This window comes from Somniosus microcephalus, unplaced genomic scaffold (assembly GCF_052327205.1).
Source record: "Somniosus microcephalus isolate GS21.2 unplaced genomic scaffold, FLI_Smic_1.0 unresolved_chr7, whole genome shotgun sequence".
NCBI classification, from domain to species: domain Eukaryota; kingdom Metazoa; phylum Chordata; class Chondrichthyes; order Squaliformes; family Somniosidae; genus Somniosus; species Somniosus microcephalus.
In genome coordinates, this window is record NW_028225185.1 from 27,043,651 (window position 1) to 27,066,879 (window position 23,229).

The following is a 23,229-nucleotide window of genomic DNA, read 5'->3' on the forward strand; positions in this document are numbered from 1 at the left end:
CGGTGGGGTATTTACACAGCAAGAACATCTCTCACCTCGACCTTAAGGTAGGGGCCTCTGACCACAGCCACCAGTCCCGCTGACCCCCCTTGCCTCCTCGACCCACAGAATCACAGCCGTGCACCCTCACACACTTGTGGAACTGTTTTGAAGTGTTGATTTCCCATCGAGCGGCCCTCCCGCAGTGAGTCTCCCCTCTCTGCCCACGAGATTCACAGTCAGACGAGCTGATCCACACTGAGCCAGCCCTCCCTCTGTAATATTCACTAACGTGTTCCACCGTATCGACTCATGCCACACATAATCAAACGCGCAGAATTACACGCTCGCACATTCTCCCAAACACGAACACATTTAGATAGTCCCATTCGCACCGTCACACGCTAATGTGCATAGTAAGATCCCACAGCAGGGTGGCCCATTCCTTTTGTGTGTGTGCAGAGTAAAATCCCACAGCAGGGTGGCCCATTCCTTTTGTGTGTGTGTGCACAGTAAGATCCCACAGCAGGGTGGCCCATTCCTTTTGTGTGTGTGCACAGTAAGATCCCACAGCAGGGTGGCCCATTCTTTGTGTGTGTGCACAGTAAGATCCCACAGCAGGGTGGCCCATTCTTCTGTGTGTGTGCACAGTAAGATCCCACAGCAGGGTGGCCCATTCTTTGTGTGTGTGCACAGTAAGATCCCACAGCAGAGTGGCCCATTCTTTGTGTGTGTGCACAGTAAGATCCCACAGCAGGGTGGCCCATTTTTTTCTGTGTGTGCACAGTAAGATCCCACAGCAGGGTGGCCCATTCTTTGTGTGTGTGCACAGCAAGATCCCACAGCAGGGTGGCCCATTCCTTTTGTGTGTGTGCACAGTAAGATCCCACAGCAGGGTGGCCCATTCTTTGTGTGTGTGCACAGCAAGATCCCACAGCAGGGTGGCCCATTCCTTTTGTGTGTGTGTGCACAGTAAGATCCCACAGCAGGGTGGCCCATTCCTTTTGTGTGTGTGCACAGTAAGCTCCCACAGCAGGGTGGCCCATTCTTTGTGTGTGTGTGCACAGTAAGATCCCACAGCAGGGTGGCCCATGCTTTGTGTGTGTGTGCACAGTAAGATCCCACAGCAGGGTAGCCCATTCTTTGTGTGTGTGCACAGTAAGATCCCACAGCAGGGTGGCCCATTCTTTGTGTGTGTGCACAGTAAGATCCCACAGCAGGATGGCCCATTCTTTGTGTGTGTGTGCACAGTAAGATCCCACAGCAGGGTGGCCCATTCTTTGTGTGTGTGTGTGCACAGTAAGATCCCACAGCAGGGTGGCCCATTCTTTGTGTGCGTGTGCACAGTAAGATCCCACAGCAGGGTGGCCCATGCTTTGTGTGTGTGCACAGTAAGATCCCACAGCAGGGTGGCACATTCTTTGTGTGTGTATCTGTGCACAGTAAGATCCCACAGCAGGGTGGCCCATTCTTTGTGTGTGTGCACAGTAAGATCCGACAGCAGGGTGGCCCATTCTTTGTGTGTGTGCACAGTAAGATCCCACAGCAGGGTAGCCCATGCTTTGTGTGTGCACAGCAAGATCCCACAGCAGGGTCGAGGGTGGCCCATTCTTTTGTGTGTGTGAAACACAGAAACATAGAAGATAGGAGCAGGAGTAGGCCATTCGGCCCCTCGAGCCCGCTCCGCCATTTAATGAGATCATGGCTGATCGTCCAAATTCAGTACCCTGTGACGTAAGAAAACTACTAAGCACTTGGTTTGAGTGTAAAACAAGGCTTTAATCAACTGTTTCACAACCATGAGTTTCTAGTTACATCACTAGTTCCTGGTTACAGAAACATCCTGAGCAAGCTGGGCCCACGCCCGAGTATTTATACTCCTTGGACGGCGCCACCAGCTGGCCGCCCCAGTGTTACCTCATGAGTCATTTCTACATGAATGCTAAGATTCATGACACCCTGTCCCTGCCTTCTCCCCATATCACTTGATCCCTTTAGCCTTAAGAAATATATCTAACTCCTTCTTGAATATATTTAATGAATTGGCCTCTACTGCCTTCTGTGGTAGAGAATTCCACAGGTTCACCACTCTCTGGGTGAAGAAATTCCTCCTCATCTCTGTCCTAAATGGCTTACCCCTTATCCTTAGACTGTGACCCCTGGTTCTGGACTCCCCCGCCATCGGGAACATCCTTCCTGCATCTAGTCTGTCTAGTCCTGTTAGAATTTTATAAGTTTCAATGAGATCCCCTCTCATTCTTCTAAACTCCCAGCGAGTATAAGCCCAATCGACCCAATCTCTCCTCATACGTCATTCCTGCCAGCCCAGGTATCAGTCTTGTGAATCTTCGCTGCACTCCCTCCATGGCAAAGAACATCCTTCCTCAGATAAGGCGACCAAAACTGCACACAATAATAAAGATGTGGTCCTCACCAAGGCCCTGTACAACTGCAGCAAGACATCCTTGTTCCTGTACTCGAACCCTCTCGCTACGAAGGCCAACATACCATTTGCCTTCTTAACCGCCTGCTGCACCTGCATGCTTACCTTCAGCGACTGGTGCACAAGGACACCCAGGTCTCGTTGCACTTCCTCTCTCCCAATCTATTGCCGTTCAGATAATAATCTGCCTTCCTGTTTTTGCCACCAAAGTGGATAACCTCGCATTTATCCACATTATACCTCCTACGTGCTCTATCAGAGTGCTTTGTACACCAAAGTCCATGTCGTGCGGCTGTGATGTGCTGGCAGTCTGTCTGGGAGGACACCCCAGTGTCCACATCCACCCCCGGCCTCCTCTTCATGAACAGCGACGCGCGGTGAAAGCCTCTTCTTTGAGCTGTGGATCCAGCTGGAAGAGATGGTGCAGCCTCTGGTGGCCGAACAGCTGTGACCGGAGCTGGCTCGGGAATCGGGAGCCTTGAGGACTGTCCCACAACCACCCTACAGGGCATCTGATTTTGGGGCGGGCCGTGGGGGGGAGGTTGTCTCTGACCTTGTGCTGACCTGTGGTATCCGTGAGGACGGGATCAAGCTTGGCCGTGATGCCCCGGGCAGTCGAATAGCCCCGCCCTGGACACACACGGGAAGAATGGCCATTGGACTGGGATCCCAAAGGGAGGGGGTGGGACCGCTCCCCGGCGACTGGCTGCATCTTCGGGAGTGCGAGGGGTGGAACCTGGGTGCGAATGGACCTCACCGTCGCTCTTCTCTCTCCTCAGCCCGAGAACATCATGCTTCTGGAGAAGGAGGTCCCCAAACCGCACATCAAAACTCATCGACTTCGGCCTCGCCCAGAAGATAGAGGGGGGCTCCGAGTTCCGAAGCATGTGTGGCACCCCTCAGTACATCGGTGAGTGACACAGACCCCCATTACTGGAGACCCTAGTACAGGACCCCAATATCGAGACCCCCAACATCGAGACCCCAATATCGAGACCCCAATATCGGGACCCCATTATTGAGACCCCAGTATCGAGACCCCAGTATCGAGACCCCAATATCGAGACCCTAATATCGAGACCCCCAATATCGAGACCCCAATATCGAGACCCCAATATCGAGACCCCAATATCGGGACCTCAGCATTGAGACCCCAGTATCGAGACCCCAGTATCGAGACCCCAATATCGAGACCCCAATATCGAGACCCCAATATCGAGACCCCAATATCGAGACCCCCCTAGCGAGACCCCAATATTGAGACCCCCATAGCGAGATCCCAATATCGAGACCCCCATAGCGAGACCCCAATATCGAGACCCCAACATCGAGACCCCAACATCGAGACCCCCCATAGCGAGACCCCAATATCGAGACCCCAATATCGAGACCCAATATCGAGACCCCAATATCGAGACCCCCATAGCAAGACCTCAATATCGAGACCCCAATATCGAGACCCCCATAGCGAGACCCCAATATCGAGACCCCAATATCGAGACCCCCATAGCGAGACCCCCCATCAAGATCCTAATATCGAGACCCCAATATCGAGATCCCCCAATCGGGATCCTAATATTGAGACCCTAATATCGAGACCCACCCCACATCAAGATCCTAATATTGAGACCCTAATAATCAAGACCCCAATATGGAGACCCGAATATGCGAGACCCTAATATAGGTACCCCAATATCAAGACCCCAACTGACGGCCTGGGGAGGTGCGACTGACGGTCTGGGGGGGAGTGTGACTGACGGTCTGGGGGGAGTGTGACTGATGGTCTGGGGGGAGTGTGACTGACGGTCTGGGGGAGTGTGACTGACGGTCTGGGGGGGGAGTGTGACTGATGGTCTGGGGGGGGGAGTGTGACTGATGGTCTGGGGGGGGAGTGTGACTGACAGCCTGGGGGGGGGGGGAGTGTGACTAATGGTCTGGGGGGGGAGTGTGACTGATGGTCTGGGGGGAGGGGGAGGGGTGAGTGTGACTGACAGTCTGGGGGGGGAGTGTGACTAATGGTCTGGGGGGGGAGTGTGACTGATGGTCTGGGGGGAGTGGGAGGGGTGAGTGTGACTGACAGTCTGGGGGGGGGAGTGTGACTAATGGTCTGGGGGGGAGTGTGACTGACGGTCTGGGGGGGGGAGTGTGACTGACGGTCTGGGGGGGAGTGTGACTGACGGTCTGGGGGGGAGTGTGACTGACGGTCTGGGAGGGGGGGAGTGTGACTGACGGTCTGGGGGGGTGGTGTGACTGACGGTCTGGGGGGGAGTGTGACTGACGGTCTGGGGGGGGAGTGTGACTGACGGTCTGGGGGGGAGTGTGACTGACGGTCTCGGGAGGGAGTGTGTGACTGACGGTCTGGGGGGGAGTGTGACTGATGGTCTGGGGGGGAGGTGGGAGTGTGACTGACGGTCTGGGGAGGAGTGTGTGACTGATGGTCTGGGGGCCGGAGTGTGACTGATGGTCTGGGGGGGTGTAGTGTGTCAGGGCGAGGCTGGTTCTGGACCCAAGTGCAGACAGACGAGGCGAGAAGCAGGTATGCAGTCTTAAATAAAAGTACTTTAGTAGAATCACACAGGTAAACAGTTACAAACATAGGAGCTCGACAAGCTACCACTAGGCAAATGGCTTGTCAAGACTGAGCACAGAGGGCAGAAACCACAGAAATTAAATACAAGCAAAAACAGGTGAAACCAATAAACCTGATAAAAGGCAGTTAAGTAAACTGGTAACAATTTAGCAAAGGGAAACAAACAAGTGAAGGTGCCATCTAGGGGTTACTGAGGGAACTAACCGGCACCCTCACAGAGTGTGACTGACGGTCTGGTGGGGGGGGGAGTGTGACTGACGGTCTGGAGGGGGGGAGTGTGACTGACGGTCTGGGAGGGGGGGGGAGTGTGACTGACGGTCTGGAGGGGGGGAGTGTGACTGATGGTCTGGGAGGGGGGGGAGTGTGACTGACGGTCTGGGAGGGGGAGTGTGACTGACGGTCTGGGGGGGGAGTGTGACTGACGGCCTGGGGGGGGAGTGTGTCTGACGGTCTGGGAGGGGGAGTGTGACTGACGGTCTGGGGGGTGGAGTGTGACTGACGGTCTGGGAGGGGGGGGGAGTGTGACTGATGGTCTGGGGGGGGGAGTGTGTCTGACGGTCTGGGAGGGGGAGTGTGACTGACGGTCTGGGGGGGAGTGTGACTGACGGTCTGGGGGGGAGTGTGACTGACAGTCTGGGGGGGGAGTGTGACTGATGGTCTGGAGGGGGGGGAGTGTGACTGACGGTCTGGGGGGGGAGTGTGTCTGACGGTCTGGGGGGGAGTGTGACTGACGGTCTGGGGGGGGGGAGTGTGACTGACGGTCTGGGGGGGAGTGTGACTGACGGTCTGGGGGGGGAGTGTGACTGACGGCCTGGGGGGGGAGTGTGTCTGATGGTCTGGGAGGGGGAGTGTGACTGACGGCCTGGGGGGGGAGTGTGTCTGATGGTCTGGGAGGGGGAGTGTGACTGACGGTCTGGGGGGGGAGTGTGACTGACGGTCTGGGGGGGGAGTGTGACTGACGGTCTGGGGGGGGGAGTGTGACTGACGGTCTGGGGGGGGAGTGTGACTGACGGTCTGGGGGGGGGAGTGTGACTGGCGGTCTGGGGGGGAGTGTGACTGACGGTCTGGGGGGGGAGTGTGTCTGACGGTCTGGGAGGGGGAGTGTGACTGACGGTCTGGGGGGGGAGTGTGACTGACGGTCTGGGGGGGAGTGTGACTGACGGTCTGGGGGGGAGTGTGACTGACGGTCTGGGGGGGGAGTGTGACTGACGGTCTGGGGGGGGAGTGTGACTGACGGTCTGGGGGGGGAGTGTGACTGACGGTCTGGGGGGGAGTGTGACTGACGGTCTGGGAGGGGGAGTGTGACTGACGGTCTGGGGGGGGAGTGTGACTGACGGTCTGGGGGGGAGTGTGACTGACGGTCTGGGAGGGGGGAGTGTGACTGACGGTCTGGGGGGGGGAGTGTGACTGACGGTCTGGTGGGGGGGTGACGTTCCTTACGATCTAAAGCTACTTTTCTCTTCCAGCTCCTGAAATCATAAACTATGAACCCCTGGGACCACCGGCCGATATGTGGTGAGTTTATAGACAGCAGACAGCAGCCACCAGACAGGCACCAGAAACCAGACAGACACCAGTCAGACACCAGCCACCTGACAGACACCAGACAGATAGCAGAGACAAGGCAGACACCAGAGAGACATCAGTCACCGGACAGATACCAGACACCAGAAACCAAACAAACACCAGAAACCAAAAAGACACCAAAAGCCAGACATACACCAGTCACTAGACAGACACAAGTCACTAGACAGATACCAGGCATCGGACAGACACCAGGCACCAGACACCAAACAGACATCAGTCACTAGACAGACACCAGAAACCAAACAGACACCAGAAACCAGACAGACACCAGACAGACACCAGTCAGACACCAGACACCAGACAGCCACCAGACAGACACCAAACAGACAGCAGAGACCAGACAGACATCAGGCACCAGACAGCCACCAGACAGACACCAAACAGACAGCAGAGACCAGACAGACACCAGACAGACATCAGTCACCAGACAGACACCAAACAGACAGCAGAGACCAGACAGACACCCACCAGACAGACACCAAACAGACAGCAGAGACCAGACAGCCACCAGGCACCAGACAGCCACCAGACAGACACCCACCAGACAGACACCAAACAGACAGCAGAGACCAGACAGCCACCAGGCACCAGACAGCCACCAGACAGACACCAAACAGACAGCAGAGACCAGACAGACATCAGCCACCAGACTCCCGCCTCTCCCGTTCCTGAACATTAATCTCTTCCCTGTTTCATTGCAGGAGTGTTGGAGTGATCACCTACATCCTGTGAGTATCCACGATCCCGAATCAACCCGCGTCTGTACAGGGGCTACCTCCCCGCTAATGGGGTTTCTCTCTGTTTATGGGGTTTTTCCTCTTGTTTATGGGGTTTCTCTCTGTTTATAGGGTTTATCGGCCATTCCTTCATCATCACTGGGTCAAAATCCTGGAACTCCCTCCCTAACAGCTCTGTGGGAGCACCTTCACCACACGGACTGCAGCGGTTCAAGAAGGCGGCTCACCGCCACCTTCTCAAGGGGCAACTAGGGATGGGCAATAAATGCCGGCCTTGCCCACATCTTGAGAATGAATTTAAGAACACAAGAAATAGGAGCAGGAATAGGCCACTCGGCCTCTCGAGCCTGCTCCGCCATTCAATAAGATCATGGCTGATCTTGGGCTCAAAGCCACTTCCCCGCCCGCTTCCCATAATCCTTCACTCCCTTATCTTGCAAAAATCTGTCTATCTCCACCTTAAATGTATTTAATGACCCAGCCTCCACGGCTCTCTGGGGCAGAGAATTCCACAGATTTACGACCCTCTGAGAGAAGAAATTCCTCATCTCAGTTCTAAAAGGGTGACCCTTTATTCTGAAACTGTGCCCCGAGTTCTAGATTTCCGCACGAGGGGAAACATCCTCTCTGCATCTACCTTGTCGAGCCCCCTCAGTACCTTATATGTTTCAATAAGATCACCTCTCATTCTTCTAAACTCCAATGAGTATAGGCCCAACCTGCTCAACCTTTCCTCATAAGTCAACCCCCTCATCTCAGGAATCAACCTCGTGAACCTTCTCTGAACTGTCTCCAATGCAAGTATATCCTTCCTTAAATAAGGAGACCAAAACTGTACGCAGTGCTCCAGGTGTGGTCTCACCAATACCCTGTACAGTTGTAGCAGGACTTCCCTGTTTTTATACTCCAACCCCCTTGCAATAAAGGCCAACGTTCCATTTACCTTTTTGATTACTTGCTGTACCTGCAGGCTAACTTTTTGTGTTTCATGCACAAGGACCCCCAGGTCCCTCTGAACTGTGGCATTTTGTAATCTCTCCATTTAAATAATAATTTGCTTTTTTATTTTTCCTGCCAAAGTGGATAACCTCGCACTTTCCCACGTTATACTCCACCTGCCCACTCACTTAGCCTGTCCATATTTAACAACGAACTGGTCGGACCTGTTGGGCTGGATTTTCATTGAGGAGGTGGGTAGGAGGCGGGACTACAACTTTCGGGGTTGTAGTCCCGCCTCCATCGAGTTGTAGCCAACCCACGCGATTTTCACTTGATTGACCTAGTTGGGCCCGCCCAGCGGGCTCAGCAGGCCAATTAAGGGCCACCCGGCAACAGGTGACGTCACAGATTGACATTTCATCCGTCAAGAGCTTTTGACAGATGAAATATCAGCGTCTGTCAGCTGTTTGAAGCTGTCAAACACTGACAATCTGTACTCTAAGTTCATTCCTTCCTCTCAGGCTGATTTAGAAATCTCTCCAGAACAGAAAGCTGAATGCTGCAGCTTTTGACAGCTGGCGGCCATTCTGCTTTCTGTGCCGGTGAGATGAGGGACTCCCGAGACCTGAAGGAAGGAAGGCTGTAAAGGTAAGTAAAACTTCTTTAAACACTTTACACAGACCAAACACACTTACCTCTGCACTCATGCACCCATCACTCACCTGAACACCGGACATCTCGAACCCTCCAAGTCCTTCAGCCCGACGGCCCGCCTCGCTAACTTGGTGTGGTTCGGAGCCGTCGGGAATCCCACACCTCAAGAATAAAAATAGGGATTAGGCTAAAAACTGCCTGTTAACTGCCCGTTAACAAGCAGTTAATTGGCACTAATCCCCTTCCCGCCTCGGGGAGGCGGGTCCCAGTGCGGGTCGGGTATCCGCCTCCTTTGAAACTGGCATGGAGGCGGGTTGGGGGCGGGATGGGTTCGTGCCTCCCGATTTCGGGATTTTAACCCCCCACCGCCTCCAATCCCGCCTTCACGGCCCAATGTAAATCCTGCCCGAGATCTTTTTTACGCAGCGAGTTGTTGTGATCTGCAATGCGCTGCCTGAAAGGGCGGTGGAAGCAGATTCAATAGTGACTTTCAAAAGGAGAATTGGATAAATACCTGAGGAGGAAAAATGGGGAAAGTGCAGGGTGGAGAGTGGGATTAATTGGAGAGCTCTTTCAAAGAGCCGGCACAGGCACGATGGGCCGAATGGCCTCCTCCTGTGCTGTGAGATTCTATGCTTGCGATCGGGTGTCTGGTTCAGGGTGTGACCTGTGACCCTCTCTGTGACCTCCCCCCCAGCCTCAGCGGACTCTCCCCGTTCCAGGGAGACACTGACAGCGAGACGCTGATGAACATCGTGGAGTTGAACTACGAGATGGAGGATCAGTGCTTCGGGAAGACCAGCAACATGGCGAAGGACTTCATCCACAACCTCCTGGTCAAGGACCCCAAGTGAGTAACAGGGCGCTCCTAACCCTGGGCTCCTGCCAGTCCAAGCCCACAGCAACCCCCCCACCCGCTCCTCAGCATGTACTACACCTCATACACACAGGGTGATTCCTGTACACACTCCCTGCACCACCGGCGCACCGTGGCTGCAGTGTGAACCATCTACAGGAACTCGCCAAGGCTTCTTCGGCAGCACCTCCCAAACCCGCGACCTCCACCACCTAGAAGGACGAGGGCAGCAGGCGCATGGGAACACCACCAACCGCCTTCAAGTTCCCCTCCGAATCACACACACCATCCTGACTTGGAAATATGTCGCCGATCCTTCATCGTCGCTGGGTCAAAATCCTGGAACTCCCTCCCTAACAGCGCTGTGGGTGTGCCTTAGAATCATAGAATGGTTACAGCACAGAAGGATCCCATTCGGCCCGTCGAGCCCGTGCCGGCTCTCTGCATTAGCACTTCAGCTCGTCCCACTCCCCCCACTCTTTCCCCGTAGCCCTGCAATTTTTTTTTCCTTCCGGTCCTGGCTGAGGCACTTTATCAAACGCCTTTTGGAAGTCCATGTACAGCACATCAACCCCATTGCCCTCATCAACCCTCTGTTACCTCATCAAAAAACTCAATCAAGTTAATTAAACACGATTTGCCTTTAACAAATCCGTGCTGGCTTTCCTTAATTAATCCACACTTGTCCAGGTGACTGTTAACTTTGTCCCGGATTATCGTTTCTAAAAGCTTCCCCACTACTGAGGTTAAACTGACTGGCCTGTAGTTGCTGGATTTATCCTCGCACCCTTTTTTGAACAAGGGTGTAACATTTGCAATTCTCCAGTCCTCTGGCACCACCCCTGTACCCAAGGAGAATGGGAAGCTTGATGTGCCATCAATTACTCAAAAGACTGAGGTTAAGCGAGTAACAACCAGGCTTTTATTAACTAAAGAATGAAGGTCTAGTCTCGAGTGGTCGACCCGTCCAGAATACTAAGGGACTGGGAGGTAGTCACTTATATACCTGGAATAGTGGGAGGAGTCAGCCGAGGCATGTCCAGACCTGTACCTAGTGGAATACACATACAGACACAGACAGGTATAACAGTGGTTTACCACATTCACCCCTTATTTAAAAATGAGTCCGGCGGGGTGAAGTGTATTTAAAAGTTCGTGTATTGGAGTCTCTCCGGAGGTCTTGTCTGCCGCTGTGATCGACGTGGCGACGGCAGGGGTGGTGGAGCTTCCGGCGTCGCGTCCCATGTAGGCTGGGGCACTGGAGTGTAGTCCTCGTGGGTGACGGTCCAAGGCGAGCCGGCTGCTGGGGTTGGATATCGGGTCGTGGGGGGGGGCGGTAATGGGTAGTGGGTTACAGCGGTCCCCGAGGGTGCGAGGTCTCGTATGGAGACTGTGTCCTCCCGCCCGTCTGGGTACGCAATGTAAGCGTACTGGGGGTTGGCGTGGAGGAGGTCGACCCTCTCGACCAGGGGATCCGTTTTATTGGTCCTCACGTGTCTTCTCAGTAGTACCGGCCCTGGGGACGTCAGCCATGGCGGTAACGCTGTCCCCGATGTGGACTTCCTTGGGAAGACAAACATTTTCTCGTGAGGGGTGGCATTGGTGGCAGTGCAGAGCAGTGACCAAATCGAGTGGAGCGCATCGGGGAGCACCTCCTGCCAGCGGGAGGTCGGAAGGCCCCTAGACTTTAAGGCTAGTAGGGCGGCCTTCCAAACTGTTGCATTCTCTCTTTCCACCTGTCCGTTCCCCCGGGGGTTGTAACTGGTGGTCCTGCTTGTGGCTATACCCCTAGCGAGCAGGTACTGGCGGAGTTCGTCGCTCATAAACGATGAGCCCCGGTCGCTATGGATATAGCTGGGGAAACCGAACAGGGTGAAGAGGCTGTTCAGACATTTAATGACCGTGGCACTGGTCATGTCCGGGCAGGGGATAGCGAACGGGAAACGGGAGTACTCGTCAATGATGTTGAGGAAGTACACATTGCGGTCGGAGGAGGGGAGAGGCCCTTTAAAATCGACGCTCAGGCATTCGAAAGGGCGAGTGGCTTTTATCAGGTGGGCTCTGTCTGGTCTATAAAAGTGCGGTTTGCACTCAGCGCAGGCTTGGCAGTTCTTGGTCATGGTCCTGACCTCCTCAATGGAGTAAGGCAGGTTGCGGGCCTTGATGAAGTGGAAGAACCTGGTGACCCCCGGGTGGCAGAGGTCATTGTGGAGGGCCCTCAGCCTATCGATCTGCGCGCTGGCGCAGGTGCCACGCGATAGGGCATCTGGGGGTTCATTGAGCTTCCCAGGCCGGTACAAGATCTCGTAATTGTAGGTGGAAAGTTCGATTCTCCACCTCAAGATCTTGTCATTTTTGATTTTGCCCCTCTGCTTGTTGTTGAACATAAAAGCAACTGAACGCTGGTCAGTGAGCAGGGTAAATCGTTTTCCGGCCAGGTAGTGCCTCCAATGACGCACAGCCTCCACAATAGCCTGGGCCTCCTTCTCGACCGCGGAGTGTCTGGTCTCCGGGCCTTTACTTCCCTCAGCATCCTAGGATGCATCCCGTCTGGTCCTGGTCACTTAGCTACTTTAAATACAGCCAGCCTTTCTAGTACCTCCTCTTTATCAATTTTTATCCCATTCAGTATCTCCACTACCTCCTCCTTCACTATGTCTATGGCAGCATCCTCTTCCCTGGTGAAGACAGATGCAAAATACTCATTTAGTACCTCAGCCATGCCCTCTGCCTCCATGCGTAGGTCTCCTTTTTGGTCCCTAATCGGCCCCACCCCTCCTCTTACTACCTATTTACTATTTATATGCCTATAGAAGACTTTTGGATTCCCTTTTATGTTAGCTGCCAATCTATTCTCATACCCTCTCTTTGCCCCTCTTATTTCACTTCCCCTCTGAACTTTCTATATTCAGCCTGGTTCGCACTTGTATTCTCAACCTGACATCTGTCATACGCCCCCTTTTTCTGCTTCATCTTACTCTCTATCTCTTTTGTCATCCAGGGAGCTCTGGCATTGGTTGCCCTACCTTTCCCCCTCGTGGGAATGTACCTCGACTGTACCCGAACCATCTCCTCTTTAAAGGCAGCCCATTGTTTGATTACAGTTTTGCCCGCCAATCTTTGATTCCAATTTACCCGGGCCAGATCCATTCCTATCCCAGTCTATATTAGGATAGTTCAAGTCCCCCATTATCACTACTCTATAGTTCTTGCACCTCTCTGTAATTTCCCTGCAGATTTGCTCCTCTCAATCCTTCCCATTAGTTGGCGGCCTATAGAATACACCTCGTAGTGTAATGGCACCTCTAGTGTTTCTTAACTCCAACCAAATAGATTCTGTCCTTGACCCCTCCAGGACATCCTCTCTCTCCAGCACTGTAATATTCTCCTTAATCAATACTGTCACCCCACCTCCTTTCTTTCCTTCCCTATCTTTCCTGAACACCTTAGATCCAGGAATATTTAGTACCCAATCCTGCTCTTTTTTTTGAGCCAGGTCTCCGATATCGCCACAACATCATATTCCCATGTGGCTATTTGCGACTGCAGCTCACCAACCTTATTTACCACGTTCGTGCGTTTACACACACGCACTGTAAACCCATGTAGACCTTCTTGTATTCTCTCTTAGCCTGACCCCACCTAAGACCGTGCTATTTCTTACTCTAGTGCTATCTGTCTCTCCCAATCCTTCGTGCTCCTTTCTAATGCTACATGCTTGTGCCCATCCCCCTGCCGAATTAGTTTAAACCCTCCCCAACAGCACTAGCAAACCCTCCCCACGAGGACATTGGTCCCGGCTCTGTTGAGGTGCAACCCATCCGGTCTGTGCAGGTCCCACCTCCCCCAGAACTGGTCCTAATGTCCCAGGAACCTAAAGCCCTCCCTCCTGCACCATCTCTCCAGCCATGCATTCATCTGCTCTATCCTCCTATTCCTGTACTCACTAGCACGTGGCACCGGGAGTAATCCGGAGATGATGACCTTTGAGGTCCTGCTTTTTAATCTCTTTCCTAGCTCCCTAAAATCTGCCTGCAGGACCTCATCCCTCTTTCTACCTATGTCATTGGTACTAATATGAACCGTGACCTCTGGCTGTTCACCCTCACCCCTCAGAATGTTCTGCAGCCGCTCAGTACCCTGGCACCAGGGAGGCAACATACCAGCCTGGAGTCACGTCTGCGGCCGCAGAAACGCCTGTCTGCTCCCCTAACCATCGAAGCCCCGGTCACTATTGCTTTCCCAATCTTTCTCCTCCCCCCCCACCCCGTACAGCTGAGCCACCCATGGTGCCGTGGACTTGGCTCTGGCTGCACTCCCCAGAGGAACCATCGCCCTCACCAGTACCGGTTAGAGAGCGCGATGCACTACCTACCTGCCTGGTCCTCCTTGGTCTGTCTGACGGTCACCCATTCCCTCTCTGCCTGCACACTCTTACGTTGTAGGATGACCTCCTCCCGAAACGTGCTATCCACGAAGCTCTCAGCCTCACGGCTGCACCGCAGTGACGTCAGCTGTTGCTCAAGCCCCTAAACCCGGAGTTCGAGCTCCTCCAGCCGACGACACCTCCTGCACACATGGGCCCAGAAATTCGGATCGGGGGCTTCCCGCGGGTGTAACCCCCCCGACCTGCACTTACCTAGCGCGCCGGCCGTTGAGCTGTGGGCCCGCGTGGGATTATGATCCTGGGCCTCCTCCAACTGCCGGCGCGCAGTGCTTGGGTATCCCAGGGGCGCAGTTAGTTCGAAGTGTCCCCTGGGATCACGTGGGCCATGGAGAGCCAATGGTAGCAGGGAATGCTTCATTCATAAGTTTGACAGGAAGAGCTGTCAAACCTATAAATGTTATAAGCCCCAAAACATCACTAAATCTTCAAATACATTTTTTAAAAATCGCATTTTTTAAATAAACTATAAATTACATGAAATAACTATTTTAAACAATAATTTAAATTTTTGAAAAAAATAATTTTATTTTCTAACGGGGCTAAAAATAAACTTACCTTTCTTCAAAGTATTTAAAAATAATAAACCTGTGGAAAAAATGTTTTAATTTTAATTAATTCACCACTTACCTTGTAACAAGCAGGCCTTGCGACTGCTTTTTAAATGTGTAAATTCTGCAGACTTACCCTCCCGGGAAAACCTGCAAAAAAAAACTAAGTTCGATGCGCACGCGCAGCCTCTCCTGCGCACGCGTTCGACCTCTGAACCCCTTCGTTCAGGGGAACGGAAGTGCCGGTTTCCCGCGCATGCGCAGTGCATGCATGAAACCGGCACTTCCATTGGGCCTACGGGTGTGTACCCTGTTGAGTCTGTGTTTCCAAATGTAGTTATGCTGAATAACTGGACACAGACTACAGAAATAATTAAACAGGTCTTTAGTAATTGAGGGTCAGGGCTGAACTGGAATACACTTTGCTCCACAGGGTTTATATACCGGTGTGGTCACCACCGGTACTACAATGTACAGGAGCCATCAAAAAGTAGTCCATCACCTTAAGGTATCCTCTTAAGGTGGTACAGGTTACATACACTACATACCCCGTGCGAACTCACCCGTGGAGACCCGAATTTCTGGGCCATGGTTGTCCAGGACACGGGAAGCATCCTGGAGTTCCCACATGGCACAGGATGTGCATTCCATGGGACTGAGCTGCCTTGCCATGCCTCTACTTAACAGACTATTAAGTAACATAGCAGAAATAAACTCAAGACTTAAAAAAAATCCAATCACCAGCTACTCACCAATCAGCTCCTTCCCTTGCGCTGATGTCACTTACCTCGCTCCCTGACGCTTGCGCTCCCTCCGGGCTCGCGGGCCTACCTTTATCTGCGGCCGCTCCTCTCGCTGTTCCGCAGGTCCGCTCTCGTGTCTATTAACTTAGAGACATGGGGGAGAAATTCGTTATCGCCCCATTTGGGGCGCAATTATCGGCCGTGCGCAAAGTTTAGCGCCTGCCGCTAATTATCGCCTCCAACTGCAAACTTGGCTTCTCTCGCCCCTGGAGGTGATTGGAGCACTAAATCAGGCACTACACACCTCTCTTAAGGCGCTGACGCCGAGGAGCGAGGCGCTACCTCAGAGTGCTGGCGAAGCTCATGTGAAGTCAGTCAGCGATGGAACACAGACACACTGGCGCTGGCCAGTTCTTAAAGGGGAGGGTCGATCTTGCTCCCCATCCACACCCTGCTCATTGCAGCCTTGAATCTCGGCCTGGAGAGACCTGGACATCAAATCGGCTGGAAAGAACAATGGAGAGGCCCAGGGAAAGAGCTCAGAGTGCAGCCCCCACAGTCTCTTCTAAATCAATGCAAGGAAGGTCAAATCAAAATGAACCTGCAAAGTGCTGCTCAGTCCCCAAAGCTCCTTCACACAGCGTTGAATCTCTCCAGAAGTCTCTCTCGCTCTCTCTCTCTCAGAATGCGTGGGGCAAAAATGTCGCCGACAAGAAAAGGTAGGAAGTGGTCGCCTTTAAATAGCGCTCCCCCAGTCCCTTCCTGACTGCAAAACGCTCCCCTCAACCTGTCATTGCTAGCGGCAGGCGGTAAGGCAGGAGGCGCCACTCAATATCCGGTCCTGGGCGTTGCACGCTCGACTGACGTCACGACCTGCCGGCGCAGGAGATGGTGGCGGTAGTGTTTAGCGCCGCCACAAAATGTCTGGTTAATTTCGCGAGCGGCGCAAACATCGCCGCGTCCGGGCGCCAGTTGCTTTGCGCCCCATTAGCGCCCTCTCACGGTGCTAACGGGAGGTGCAAAGCAACTGAATTTTTTCCCCATTGGGTTCTGTGGCTGCTTTTCAGTCAGACCTCTCCACCGCCTTCCTCCTCTCCACCGATTCCTGCTCTCACCAAATTCTTCCACTCTGCTTGCGATCCACTCTGATTGAGTTCGCCCCACTCTGTCTCCAAGCTCTGTGCTCAAGCTCTTCACCCCACGGGCTGCAGCGGTTCATAAAGAAGGACCTCCACCAACATCTCAACTAGGGCCAACTAGGTCTTGCCAAGGGCGCCCACAACCCGAAAATTAATATTTTAAAAAAGAATCTCTGAATTTAATGGCTGACTGATTTTTCTGTTCTTTTGTACAGGGCTCGACTCAGTGCTGACACCTGCCTTAATCACCCCTGGATTAAGGTCAGTGAGGAAGGAGGGGGAAGGAACTCCCATTTCTCCAGCGCCTTTCCCCACCTCAGGACATCCCAAAGCGCTTCACAGACGATGAAGTCCTTTTTTTGAAGTGTAGTCACTGTTGTAATGTGGGAAACGCAGCAGTTAATTTGCGCACAGCAAGTTCCCACAAACAGCAATGTGATAATGGCCAGATCATCTATTTTAGTGATGTTGGTTGAGGGATAAATATTGGCCCCAGGACACCGGGGAGAACTCCCCCTGCTCTTCTTCCAATAGTGGCAGTGGGATCTTTTACATCCACCTGAGAGGGCAGACGGGGCCTCGGTTTACCGTCTCACCCGAAAGACCACACCTCCGACAGTGCGGCGCTCCCTCAGTACTGCCCCTCCGACAATGTGGAGCTCCCTCAGTACTGCCCCTCCGACAGTGCGGTGCTCCCTCAGTACTGCCCCTCTGACAGTGCGGCGCTCCCTCAGTACTGCCGCTCCGACAGTGCGGCGCTCCCTCAGTACCGCCCTTCCAACAGTGCAGCGCTCCCTCAGTACTGCCCCTCCGACAGTGCGGCGCTCCCTCAGTACTGCCCCTCTGACAGTGCAGCGCTCCTTCAGTACTGCCCCTCTGACAGTGCAGCGCTCCCTCAGTACTGCCCCTCTGACAGTGCGGCACTCCCTCAGCACTGCGCTGGGAGTGTCAGCCTGGATTATTGGCTCGAGTCTCTGCAGTGGGACCTGAACCCACAACCACCTGACTCAGAGACAAGAGCGCTGCCCACTGAGCTCTGGCTGATAGTAAGGGAGAGGGAGACAGAGATACAGCGGTTACAGCGCTGCACCAATAACCCAGAGGCTGGGGGTTCAAACCCATGAGACATGTGAAATATATCTGGTGATTTGTGGACTGTCACCGTGGCCGGGGGGGGGGGCGGCGGCAGCGGGGGAAGCAAACGACCATGGAAGGGTCCTGATTGTTTTAAAAACCCAACTGGTTAACTAATGCCCTTCAGGGCAAGGTAGCCTGCTGTCCAAACCTAGGCTGGGCCTACACATGACTCCAGTCCCAGACGATATCTTTGACTCTTAATGCCCACTAGGGATGGGCAATAAACGTGACCTTGCCAGCGACGCCCACATCCCGGGAACAAGTTATTTAAAATGGCCTGCTTCATAAACGTCACTTAAGCTCAGAACACACCCTCCCGCCCAGTGAACACACACCCTAGGCCCAACCGTCTGGGTGAGAATCAACCAAGCAGACGGTGGAGGTTGTTCCTGTCTTTGGGATATTTTGTGATTGCCCCGGGGTCGAGGATCGCAGGCCAATCACCCTGGGGTCGGGGGTCGCAGGCCGATCACCCCGGGGTCGGGGGTCGCAGGCCGAGCACCCCGGGGTCGAGGGTCGCAGGCTGAACACCCTGAGGTCGGTGGTCGCAGGCTAAGCACCCGGAGGTCAGAGGTCGCAGGCTGATCACCCCAGGGTCGGGGGTCGCAGGCTGATCACCCCAGGGTCGGGGGTCGTAGGCTGAACATCCGGAGGTCGCAGGCTGAACACCTGGAGGTTGGGGGTCACAGGCTAATCACCCCGGGGTCGGGGGTCGCGGTCAGATCACCCCAGGGTCGGGGGTCACAGGCTAATCACCCCGGGGTCGCAGGCTCATCGCCCTGGGGTCGGGGGTCGCAGGCTGATCAATCCGGGGTCGGGGGTCGTAGGCTGATCGCCCCGGGGTCGGAGGTCGCAGGCTGATCACCCCAGGGTTGGGGGTCGCAGTCTGATCACCCCAGGGTCAGGGGTCGCAGGCTGATCACTCTGGGGTTGGGGGTCGCAGGCTGATCGCCCCGGGGTCGGGGGTCGCAGTCTGATCACCCCGGGGTCGGGTTCGCAGTCTGATCACCCCGGGGTCGGGGGTAGAGGGTCGCAGGCTGATCGCCCCGGGGTCGGGGGTCGGATCGTCGGTCCCACGCTCAGGAACGGCCAGTCAAATGCGCTCTTCCTTCTGGTTTCAGCCCAAGAATAATCGTCAGGTGATCGTCAGGAGCATTTCCGTCATCAACATCAAGACTTTCAAAATCTACAACGCCCGCCGGAGGTGGAAGGTCAGAGACGGCAACGGGGGAGGGGACATAGTGGGGAGTGGGGTGGGACTGGGACACTGGGGCGGACAGGATACCGGGGGGAGTGGGACACTGGGGGCGGACAGGATACTGGGGGGAGTGGGACACGGGGCAGACAGGATACTGGGGGGAGTGGGACACTGGGGGGGACAGGATACTGGGCAGACAGGATACTGGGGGGAGTGGGACACTGGGCGGACAGGATACTGGGGAGAGTGCTGTTAGATCCGGGTATCTTAATGTGGTGTCCTTCAATAACCAGACAAAGACTGCAGGGAACGATCAACAGGTGTTTACTGAATGAGGGTTCAAACTGCAACTGATCTGTACAGAGCACTACTCAGGGTTTATGTACAGGTGTGGTCACTGCCAGTACTACAGGATACAGGAGCTGTAAAAAGTAGTTCTCCCCTTAAAGGTACATACATTACAATTCCTCCCCTTTTAGATTAACAGTACCATAACACACATTTAACAATTAAATATCAAACTAATTACAATTAACACTTTTAACATGCAACGTTAACTGGAAATAGTCTATTTATAAATTCAGTCTTTGGGGAGGCTTCCTGATTCTTTCTGGATAACGCCTTTCCCGAGTGTCTCGCTCTTGGTGCGGAGGCGATTCTAACACCCTGTCATCAGTTGATTCATCAGCTTCCAATGCTATTGTTTCTGAGGTAGTTGCAACCTGTACGTCAGGTTCCTCACCAGGTACGTATGGCCGAGACATGGGGTTGACTCGTTCCTGTGACTCTAGGATCTGGTCAGCATGGCATCTCACAATGTTCTCCCCAACATCCACTGTGTACATTAGTGGCCCCTGCCGTGTGCATATCGTTCCTGGTTGCCATTTCTCTGTTCGGTAGTCGCGGGCCAAGACTGGTTGCCCTACATTGAAGCTCCTTGTCGGCTTCTCATTGATGTGCTGGAATTGCTTATTCTCAACATCTCTTCGTACATTTGGTCTGAGCAAATCCAGACGAGTTCTCAACTTTCGGTTAAAGAACATCATGGCCAGGGCCTGGTTGGTGACTGCATGTGTCGCATTTCTGTAGGCTAACAGGAAATTGTCTACCTTATGCTGCAGTGGAATGTCGTCATCGCACATGGCCTTTACTGCTTTTTTAAAGGTTTGTACGAACCTCTCAGCCAATCCATTTGTGGCTGGATGATACGGGGCGGATGTGTAATGCCTTACCCCATTCCTTTTCATAAATCTTCGAAACTCTTCGGACACGACTGTGGTCCATTATCAGAGCAAATCTGCTCTGGCAAGCCGTTCCTGGCAAAAATGGTCCGTAGGACTGCAATAGTTTTCTCTGTGGTGCTGGAGGACATTTTGATCACCTCAGGCCATTTCGAGTGCGCATCCACGGCTATTAAAAACATTGAGTCCATGAATGGACCAGCAAAATCAATATGCACCCGTTGCCATGGAGATGAGGGCCACTCCCATGGGTGTAGAGGGGCATGTGGTGGTGCATTTTGGACCTTCTGGCATCCTGAGCAGCTCTTTGTCAGGTCCTCGATTTGCTGATCGATCCCCGGCCACCGCACATAAGCCCTAGCAAGGCTTTTCATTTTCACCCCTCCCAGATGACCTTCGTGAAGCTCATTGAGCACTCTCTCCCTTAACTTGGGTGGAATTACCACTCGGGATCCACACATCAAGGTCCCCTGCATACTGACAGCTGTTCTCTTCTTGTCGAGAATGCTGGCAACAGTGAGTCGCCATGTGCTGGCCATCCCTTCACCGTCAAATCATATACCCGAGACAGTGTCGGGTCATTTCGGGTCTCCTTCTCTATACCAGCGTTAGTTACTGGCAAGCATTCAATTATAGTCAAATGAAATATTTCGACAGGATCCACTGCTGGTGCTTCCTCCGCAGTAGGCAGTGGCAGGCGTGATAGCCCATCAGCGTTTCCTGCTGTTTCGTGCCCTTATACTCGATTTCATATTGGTGCGCCCCTAGAAAAAGGGACCATCTTTGTAGCCATTGCGCAGTCATCACCGGAACGCCCTTCTTTGGATTAAAGATGGAGACCAGTGGTTGGTGGTCAGTCAGCAAGGTGAACTTCTGCCCGTGCAGACAGTGATTGAACTTTTTCACTCCCCACACTAGGCTGAGGGCCTCCCTGTCAATCTGGGCGTAGTTACGCTCGGCTGAGTTTAGTGACCGAGACGCAAAGGCTACTGGCCTCTCCGAGCCGTCCGGGAATTTGTGCGACAGCACCGCTCCAATGCCATAGGGTGATGCATCACACGCCAACCGAATTGGTAGTGCTGGGTTGAAATGAGCCAACACCTCTTTCGATGTGATCAATGCTTTGCTGTTCTGGAAAGCTCGTTTACATTCGTCACTCACTTCCATGGTACCCCTGTTTGCAGTAGGGTGTTCAGTGGGTGTAGTACGGTAGACAAATTCGGCAAGAACTTATGGTAGTAGTTCACCAGCCCGAGGAACGACCTCAGTTGTGACACATTTTCCGGTGCTGGAGCCTTGACTACTGCCTCAATCTTTTCAGGGGACTTATGTAACCCCTCTTTATCAATAACGTGGCCACAATACGAGATCTGCTCCTGGAAAAACTCGCATTTGTGGCAATTAGCTCGGAGCCCATATTCCTTCAATCTAGTGAGCACCTGCTCCACGTTGGCGAGGTGATCACTGTCATTTTCGCCCGTGACCAGGATGTCATCCAAATAACATTGGGTCCCTGGAATACCTTGCAGGACTTGTTCCATTGCCCTTTGCCAAATAGCAAGAGCTGATGCTACCCCGAACACCAGCCGGTTGTATTGGTAGAGACCTTTATGAGTGTTGATCGTGAGGTACTGTTTCGAGGCTTCTTCTACCTCCATTTGCAGGTACGCCTGGGCCAGATCAATCTTAGTGAAGCGTTTCCCTCCAGATAGCGAGGCGAAAATATCTTCAATCCGCGGAAGCGGATATTGTACAGTGTGAAGGACTGGGTTCACTGTCACCTTAAAGTCCCCACAGATGCGAACCTTCTTTGGTTCCCCAGGTGTATTACTCAACGACCTCTTCATTACAGGAATGATGGGTGTAGCCCACTCGCTCCAGTCCACTTTGGACAGTACTCCTGAACGTTCCAAACCTTCCAGCTCTGCTTCGACGGCTGGGCGGATCGCATAAGGTACCGGTCTGGCCTTAAAAAACTTTGGGCTTGCATTTTCCTCTATTTTGATCGTTGCTGTTATGCCTTTTATGGTTCCGAGTCCCTGCTGGAACACTTCTTGTGCGTTAGTTAGCATTTTTGACAGTCGTCCAGGTGTGACGTCGCATCCTTTTTGGCATCTACAGTCAGTGCTTGTATGGAATGCCAATCTAGCTGTATCTTCCGGATCCACTCACGTCCTAGTAGTGGTGGCCCTCCATCTGGCAATACATATAGGTCCATTTTTGGTGTTTCCTTGCCATTATATATAACGTTCACCCTTATTTTTCCTTTGGGGTAGACTTTTTGCCCCGTGTACGTCTTCAAGACAATCTTTATATCTCTCAAGGGTATATGTGAGAATAGCCGCTTGTAGTCCCTTCGGTTTATGACTGTTAGGGCTGATCCTGTGTCCAATTCCATTTTCACTTGGACTCCTGCTATCTTGAGCGTGACCCAGATAGTTTGGTGATCCTCCATTTTGATCACATTATGTAGTTTCAGACAACCCAGCTCCTTGCTTCCAGAGTCTGTATCACTCTTCTGTTCGTCTGAACTACTCTCCGTCACCTTATGTACTTCTCCTGTGGAGATTTCTTGCTGCTGGTTTTCTTTCCCGACCTGCAGACTCTTGCTATGTGTCTTACTTTTCCACACTGTCTGCACACTTTGTCCTTGAACCAGCAATCATTATGGTCGTGTGTTGTTCTGCCGCAGCGATAGCACTTCACTGTTCCGTATGACATTTCATTTGTGCCATATTCTTGCGGTGTCCATTGTATCTCTGCAGCGCCCCGTGCGGCTGCTTCGTGTGATACTGCAATGCTGAAAGCCTTGTCCAGCATAAGATCCTTTTCTGATAGAAGTCGTTTCTGGGTTCCTTCACTTTGAAGCCCACACACAAACTTGTCCCTTAAAGTATCTGCTAGTCCCGTTCCAAACTGGCAGTGTTTCGATAGCTTGCGCAGTTCCGTTAAATACTCAGCATTACTTTCATCTTTATGCTGGTTCCTTTC

General features: G+C 53.2%; 1 protein-coding gene and 1 pseudogene across 2 annotated transcripts in view; one reads left to right on the forward strand and one right to left on the reverse strand.

Annotated features, from left to right (window-relative positions):
• The window catches only part of LOC147086661 (uncharacterized), a 730,919-nt gene that overhangs the window by 477,165 nt on the left and 230,525 nt on the right, over positions 1–23,229 (reverse strand). The gene's annotated exons all lie outside the window — the stretch shown is intronic.
• The window catches only part of LOC147086667 (death-associated protein kinase 2-like), a 30,465-nt pseudogene continuing 10,437 nt past the window's right edge, over positions 3,202–23,229 (forward strand). The window contains exons 1-6 of the transcript XR_015075747.1: positions 3,202–3,332; positions 6,479–6,527; positions 7,301–7,327; positions 9,627–9,779; positions 16,878–16,923; positions 18,921–19,010. The product of XR_015075747.1 is annotated as a death-associated protein kinase 2-like (transcript). The remainder of the gene's footprint in view (positions 3,333–6,478; positions 6,528–7,300; positions 7,328–9,626; positions 9,780–16,877; positions 16,924–18,920; positions 19,011–23,229) is intronic.